The sequence below is a fragment of the Condylura cristata genome, unplaced genomic scaffold (genome assembly GCF_000260355.1).
Source record: "Condylura cristata isolate star-nosed mole 26May11 unplaced genomic scaffold, ConCri1.0 scaffold00019, whole genome shotgun sequence".
NCBI lineage: Eukaryota > Metazoa > Chordata > Mammalia > Eulipotyphla > Talpidae > Condylura > Condylura cristata.
Window position 1 is genome coordinate 36,293,278 of NW_004567120.1, and position 8,767 is coordinate 36,302,044.

Below are 8,767 nucleotides of genomic sequence, written 5' to 3' on the forward strand. Positions count from 1 at the left end.
AGTCAAGATTTATTCCCAGGACAATTGAAAGCCGTGGAAGGGCCTTGCACGGAGTGACATGCTCTGACCAGCTTCTGAAGGCATCGTCCTGTCTGCTGTGTCACCAGGCAGGGAGGGATCGCTTCCTGTTTTTTGTAGGGTTGTAAGGAGAGAGCTAATGACAAGGGACTGAGCCGGGTATGTAGATGAGGGAGCAGCACCTGATGGCATACTGGGCTTGCTCATGGACTGGCTGCCGGGGAAGAGGAAGAGGGAAGAGGTAAAGGATGACTTCTAGTTGTCTGGCCCTAGGAACTTGGAGGGTGCTGCAAAGGAAGACACTGCACAGGAGCAGGGTGGGTGTGGGGAGGCGTATGTTGGATCACGGCAGCGTTTTCGGTTTTAGGCACCTTTAAGCTCTTTAGTAGAGATGACGGTCAGGCAGCCTCTTATGTTCACCCACAGCTCAAGGGAGAGGTTGGGGCTTGGGACACAGGCAGAGGCAGGAAAGATTGGATTCAGCAACAAAGTATAATATTTCCCTCTGTGCCACTAGACAAGCTCTCCCGGTCCCTTTCTTTATTTGCCCTCTGGGCTAAATAAATGTTGTTTTCCTACATTCCAAGAGAAAAGTTCATCCCTAGAAAGATGACATCAGAATGGTGATCACCAGGGGATAGTGAAAGCAAGATGGTGTCACAGTGTGCGAAGGTTGTGCTGTGAGGATGGACACGCTGACTCTTGCCCACAATCCCCTCTGCGTCCTCATAGTTCTACGCAAATACCGCTGTCCTCTGCCGGCGAGCAGGAAGTGGTCTTTTCAGACACTGCTCCGCAACATGCTGACAAACTACTTTCCTTCTCCTCAGACTCTGTTTCCTTTTATTGGGCTGGGGAACTGGCACTAGCCCACATTCTGGTAACAAAACTGTACAGGGAAGAATGTCGCTGGAAAAGAAGGGCCTATCAGATAGCAGAATCTTTAGTATTTATGGAAGAAGTCAGCAGAAAACAGGAGGAGGCCCTCCCTGGTGGCGCAAGGCATTAAAGTGCAGCACTGTGACGCTTTCCGAAACCACTGCAGCCCCGGTCAGGGAGCTGACCCCCAGGGCCAGCAGACCTTCCCTGTCTCCCAGGTGCTTCCCTCAGCAGTGGATTTTCCGTGGATCCATCTGCTCTGCTCCTTACTCTGGTGAATCCTCACACCCCCACACCTCTGGCCTGCACCCCAGCTCTTGTATGCATAAGTCATTACAAAAAAAAAAAAGGAAAACCAAAGGCGATCACGGTGGCATAGCGTCTTGGAAACAAGAGAAAAGTCCAGGCCACAGGCAAGAAAGGATGAACACAGTCTAGGAGCCAGTAGGACCGGGAGGGCCCAGCCCGGGAAACGGAGAGCCTGGACCTATGCGTGGGGTGGAAGCTGGGTGGCGCTGCTGGGTTCAGAAATGCTGGCAGCTGTGAGTGGCCCTCATGCTGCCATGCCTCCCGAGACTGGCTCTGTGCTCCCTGCGCCACCCGGTGCAGCTGCTCCTCAAAGGCTTTCAACTTTCTAATCCTGTTGGCCATGATGGCCCCACATCCGCAGGGCTTTCCTAGGTGCTGAGTCCCGCTGAAAGGATGCCTCCCTCCTGCGGTCTCCCGAGGAGCGTCCTCTGTCCTCCCAGCACACCCTCTCCCGTCCCTGTTTTATAGGCCTCAGGGGCATCTGTCGCCCCCAACACAGCTGTTGGGGCAGATATTTTCAGCTTTCTTCCTTTTCCACAGTCTTTCCAGCTCCAAGGAGCAGTATCTGGCCTGGCAGACCACTCAATAAATATTTGTTGACCAAAAGAATAATTTTGTTTTGACAAAAGAATAGTCTTTAGTCTGAGCAAAAGAATAATTACATTTTCCTGTCTGCAAATGTCTTTGAAGGCAAAAGCTGTCTTCATCCTGACATCCTAGGTGCTGGGCAGGAGGCCCGGCACACTTTGGGTGTGCCCTAAGCACTGAGGAGTGAGAAATGAACAGTCCATCACATTCTGAAGGGTCAGACTGCAGCACGACCGTGGAGTCTTCATCCTGCATCAGATTCCCCTTCTCCTTAGCTCCCCTTCTCCTTAGCTGCTCAGGAACACTTAATGAGACGTGCGTTCTCCTGCCCCGTGGTTTTCCTAAAACGAACCCCAAGTGACTAAGGTTTTATTTCAGCTTCATCTCTGCCTCTCTATTTCAAACAGTCTGTCAGTTCCTTGTTTTTCCTCCTGCCAGATGTTTTTCTTCATTTTTCCCCCTGCATTTTTTCCTCTCTTGGCTCATGGTCTTCCCAATCTCATGAGTGTGTGTGTGTTTCTGGCAGGCATATTTGTTCATTACCTAAGTGTGGAGCCATCATTTCATATATGTGAATACTGTCACGTTATAGTATCTTGAGATGTTATTTCAAGCAACGCAATTTTTAACTAGAAAGACATAAAGATGCCCTCTACATATAAGGTTAGCTAAATGAGTTTCCCAAGCAAGATTTCATAAGTGATTACAGAAGTAGGTACATTGTGTAGCTGAGTTAGTTAAGGGACTTCCTTTTGTGGGTTTAACATCCCTCCTATCCAGACCATACTTTCGGTGTGCTCTTCATGCTGTACCACAAGTTTGACTGCTCAGCAGCTAGCAGTCACAGGGAAGCGTGGCGACACTAACATCACTAAGTCCGGTACACTGGTCAGCTCTTCTTTTCTCTTTCACTAGTAAGTGGCAGCCAAAGGGCGTGCATAACAACACTCTTGGTACAGCCTCGGTCGCGGCTTTTTTCTCCTCTTTCTTAGAAGAAAGATTTCAAAATATTTATCATCTGCGCAGTGTGGAAGGAAAGATATATTTAAACACAGTAGCAAAAGTTAATGGATTTCAGTTCAAAATGACAAAGGAGTAAATCAGAGTTACAAGAGGCCACTGGCCATTCACTATTCTTAACAACAGGTTATAGGGAGCCCCTTGACTTGGCTGTGGATACGAATGACGAGCAATAGCTCCGTTTTACAGGTGACTTCCTCTCCCCACATCACAGTAGCTGCCAGTATAATAAAACATGATAGAACATAAGATTAGGGTAGGGGCATTCTCACGTAACCTAACCCTCTTTTCCCTAGTGAGTAGAGATGGTTGACTAACAGCCAATAGGGACTCTAGTTATGTGTTTGCATCTAATTTCCTGCGCACCAGTCTATAATTGCATGTATACTCTGATGTAGGCAAACGAACTCATTAATGTTTCATAATCTGTCTCAGCTGAACCATCTGTGGTACCTATAAAGTGCTAAGAAAGAGGTCCACTTTAGGAAATATATATTCTGATGTCTACTGGGTGCCAGATGTTAAATAATAGTATTTTAATTTTCACAGTAACTCTCTGAAGTAAGTGGATAATAATAGCCCTGTTGAAAATAATGAATAATCAGAAAGGTTATGTCACTTGGATAACATACAAGCATGTGTTGCTCAAGCCAGGAATAAAAACTCGCTAGGTGTGATTCCAAAACCCATATTATTTCCAGAATACCAGGGTATTCTTCAAGTACTTGAGAGATGTCAACTAGCAGTCCAAGCAATAGCTGCAGCCATTGGCCTGGCACTCTATTCGAGTTATACAAAAGCACTTTTGCTGTTCCTGTATGAGACCATGTATTCATTCAATAAAATCTTCACACTATCACTGTGCATTATAGACATTACTCAATAAAATCTTCACACTATCACTGTGCATTATTACTCCTGCTTTTAAGATGAGATGACTAGAACTTGATGAGGGCAAGTAACTTACCAATGGTCGTATCACAAGAGGCAGATCCATTTCGAAACTTCAGTCCTCAGGTTGTTATTCAGTGTTTTAACACTGACTATCAGCCTTTGTTTTGCTATTTAACTCCATGTTTGTGTAGATGTAGGTGCAAACGCACATCAGTTTTGTCATTAATGAGGCTGTAAACTATTAGAATGTGGGGATTATATTTCACAGAGTCATATGCTACATTGTACCTTGTACGGGATCCTTAAGAGGGAGAATGATAGTCTTTGCTGGAAGTATGAAAATTATTTTATAGAACTGTCACATAAAAACTGATTTCTAATAATATAGGGGGAATTGACACAAGCTACTCACAATGCAGCAAATGTTTTCAATAAATTCTGCCATTTCAAGATAGAAATCAAGGAAACACACCACCAAAAATGTTTGTTTTCCCAAATCAGAGATACTGAGGTCCTTTGCAACAAATGGCAATGCAGTATAAATTGTAAGTGTTTTATTAAATTCAAATTGGCATTTAAGAATATGAGTTATTCCAAGGAGAAAGTTATGAGACACCCTCAACCTTTGTGGTAAGTGTAAGGTTTGTGACCCTTCTATAATTAAAAGTAAAATGAAAGAGTAAAGCAGAATTTCTAAAATAGTGGGTAGAACAGAGCTGACAGAATTAGTTTGTAATCCCCAAACCAAAATGATATTGTGAAAATGGTAAGATGCAAATACTAAAAAGAAATAGAGAACACTCAAAAAAAGGGCAATTTATTTATAGTTCAACATAGATGAGGTGCACTGTATGTGAAAGAGGTATGTGGTTAAATAAACTGATTGCTGGACCAGTTTGGGATGTTGACATAAGCAATGGAGAGACTTGTGCAAGCTGAACTTTTGGGTTCGCTATTCCATTATTCAGTGCAATGCTCCGCCTTACTGTAACACACAGTAACTTTACATGGCATCAATAATTCATCCCAATATATTTATACTGTGAATTTATTTATTTGTTTTAAAGATTCATGCATCTGTAAAAGAAAACAAAGTTGGCTGTAGAGGAAAGATAAGAAAGTTATTCACAAATGAATTGCCGAAAAGTAAATATCCACATGAAGCTGGCAAGTGGGGAAATATTTCGAGAATATCGGTGCATGAGGGGACATATGAAGTAATTCTTCGATTCTGAGAGGGCAGAAGCAGAGGCCCGCTTCATTTCCTTAGCTGTATCATTCATGAATCAACAGAATGAAATAAAATCCTAGTAACTGTTAGAAAATTATTAGTCTTTCTTAGATTCAGTCGTCACCATTTCAATGTTTAAAATGTCTCTATTATGGACTTAAGCTTTCAGTGATAAAAGGTGATCAGCAGGGAAGATGAGGACACTAATTTATTATTGTCAGGTCCTAGATCTTCTGAGACAGTTTTAATGTTGATGTTCTGAACTCTTGCTTCCATGATGACTGAAAAACCACTGAAGGCCCAGAGCTTTTCTCTTGGGCTCTTCGCAATCCTGTGCTCCAGGCCTTTGCCATTCAAAACGAAAAGCCTTTATTACAGTTAAGCAAATGTGAGTGCTCTCCTACCTCAGGCCTTTGCATACATAGTCCCTGAACAAATTATTTCTACTGAGACTGAAAAAAATGATTAGAGTAAAATTGATTTGCAGCCGCTGCATCTGCCAGCACGAGTTTAGCTCAGGTAGGTTTATAGCACTCGGACAGGAGAGACCCTGGCAGTGTGTAAGAACACAGGTCCACACAAGCTTGTGTGAAGGCTCATAGCAGGTTTCTTTAGCATGTTTGCATGTAGCAAATAATCCACCTCCGGCTTGGGTTATGTAGCAATGCACTTCCCCTAAACTCCTGGTGATGCTACTTTCAAAGCACACTCTTCCCAAAACTCTAATCCCTGGAAAGCCACTGGTGTGTGTCTTCCACAGTTTTGTCTTTTCCAGAGTGTTGTATACATGGAACTGTACGGTACATTCTATCTTGAACCTGGCTCCTTTTTGAGCGGCACATGTCGCTGTGTGTCAGTGGTTTCTTCCATTGCTGAGGAGAATTCCATTCTACGAATGACCACAGCTCATTCAGGCATCCAGTGAAAGGCACTGGCATTGTTTTCCCTTCTGGAAAGGCTACAAAAGCTGCCAGGAACTTTCATACACGAGCCTTTGTGTGAGCCTAAGTGTGGTTGTGGGGTCTGAGCTCCCTTGTGTCTGGGGTTCCAGAGCAGAGACTGCACTTTGTGCAGTATTGGGCAGGAGCCGTCCCGGGCGGCAGGGCTGGGAGTGCAGCTGAAGAAGCCTCTTTGACCTTATCAGGGACAGAGTCTGCATGCAGCAGCCTGGCTCTCTCTCTCCCATTTCCCCTCCTCTCAGGGTGCCCACATTCCATTTCTCATCCCCCCATTCCCACCCCTGGTCGAGCTGCCAACCAACTCTCTGTGCCCTCTGCTGGGAATCGCAAACTCCTAGCCTTTCTCTGCCACCTCTTGCCCAGTGTAGCCTGAATCTCTTTTGCATTTCCCCTGGTTCAGTCTGTGCTGTTGAGGCACAGGGATGCTTCAGCCACACATGGAGCAATACCCTCTAGGTACAGTGTCCCTCTGGTCACTTGTTGGATGTTCCTCTTGGGAGGGAAACAAGGAACCCCTGTTGCCACCATCTTGGTGAGAACATAAGCACTACAGGCTGAATTATGTTCCCCCCAAATCTATTTTCTCATCCCTTATTTTTCCTTAAGTGGCAAAATATACCTTGAAGGTGCGATTAAATAAGGATTGTGAAGTGGAGAGATGACCTCAGATTATTCCAGTGGGACCTACACACTGCCACAAAGACCCTTAGAAGAGAGAGGCAAAGGGAGGTTTGTCCCAGAGTGACGAGAAGGCAATATGGCCGTAGATACACATATTGGAATGATGTGGCTACAAGTCCAAAATTCTAGAAGCAGGAAGAAGCAAGGGATAGAATATTCCCTAGAGTTTCCAGGGGAAGTGTGGTCTTGCTAACACGTTGATTTCAATCCAGTGAAACTGATTCTGGACACCTGGTCTCCAGAACTGTGAGGGAATACATTCCTGTTGTGTTGAGTCTGTAAGTTTGTGGTAATTTGTTACAGAGGCCAGAGAAAACTAATGCAGTGTCTTCATTATTCTGGATGAAATGCCCAGGAGTGTAATTGCTGGGTTGTATGCCCAATATATGTTTAACTTTAAAAGAACCAAGAAAACCATTTTCCAGAATGTGGAATTGTGCATTTCTATCAGCAGCGTATAAGACATCATTGTTCTGTATACTGACAAGAATGGAATATTGTGAGTGTTTTTCATTTTATCCATTCTGATGGATGCTGTGTACTGACATTCCATTGTGACTTTATTTGCATGTCACTAATGACAAATATGTTCAACATTTTTTCATGTATTTCTTTGCCATCTATATATCTTCTTAGTAAAGTGTATGTTCCAGTCTTTTGCCCATTCTCTAACTGGACTATCCGTTTTTTAATGCTTCCATTTTTTATACATATTCTATTTATGGACCTGGCTATGGTATCATATCTAAATATTTTGTAGACCCTCAAAACAAAACAAGACAAAAAACCCTCCCCTATGTTTTCTGTAAACATTTTATAGCTTTAGTTTATATGCATTGTCCACTTTGGGTTTATTTTTACATAAGATGTGAATTTCAAGTTGAAGGTCAGTTTTTGGCTGATGTTGTCCAACTGCTGCAATAATATTTGTTGAAAAAGTGTTTTCCCTACAGATAACATTTCTGCATCTGTCATCTCTCAGTGGTCACAGCGGAGCAGGTCCGCCGGTGAACCTCTTCTGTGCAGCCTGGTAGGTCTGCTTCCCCCACTCACGCTAACTAATACAGTTACAGAGCATTTTATTGAAAACATTTTTTTCTTTTTCTGGTCAACAATGCCACAGGCTTCTGGTCTATTTTCTCACTGCAGCAATTGTAAATGTCATATCATGCCCGCTATCGCCTCACTCTATGCTCAATATATACGTTCACATTCATATCTACATGTTCAGCATATATGTTCGCTTATATTCCACATACATGTGCAGCACACATGTTCACACGTATTCACTATATATGTTCACATCTATCCAGTACAAATGCTTAGTGTATATGTTCACACGTTCAGTATGTATGTTCAATATATATATATATGTTCTACATATATGGAAAATCTTTGAAGAAAGAAGTAAAAATGATCTAAATAAAGAGGGAACTAATAAGTTCATGCTGTCAAAATGTTGAGAAATAACAAAAGCGAAATCAATGACTCACTGAAGTATTTTTTAAAGATTTATTTATATTTATGCACACAAGAACTGGGGTGTAGGCCAGAAGTGCCCGGGGTGAGAGGCTTCACCAGAGACAGAGTGGGGAGCAGACCAGGCAGATCGAGGAAGTACTCTGCGTGGTCTGTTGTGCCATGTGGGGCAGCTCCCTGGCTAGGGGGTGCTGTGTGGCTGGTAATACGACCACCCTGAGACTTTAACCCCCATGCCACCAGGGAGGCCCCGCTGAGCTGTTCTGCTCCCCACTCTGTCTCTGGTGAGTCCTCTCACCCCTGTGCCTCTGGCCTATACCCCAGTTCTTGTATGCATAAATGGATAAATCTTTGGGGAAAAAAAAAAGTTTATGGTGCACACACCAAAAGACACTTTGCAAACTGGAACCACTCACAAAACACAGAACAAGGCTGAGGGGCATCTCATTATAAAGTACTTTTAAAAGTGAGGAGGCAGGGCCCTACCTGATGGGGCAATGGGTAAGCACGCAGCACAGCAAGCTTGCCGCAGCTGCTTCAGTGGGAGTTCCATCCCTGTCCCGGAGCTGATTCACTGGGGCGGCAGACCTCTCCTGACCCGCCTGCTCTTCCCCTCAGCAGTGTACTTCGTCGATCTGCCTGTTCTGCTCCCCACTCTGTCTCTGGTGAATCCTCCTACCCCCTGCTTCTCTGACCTGTACCCCAGTTC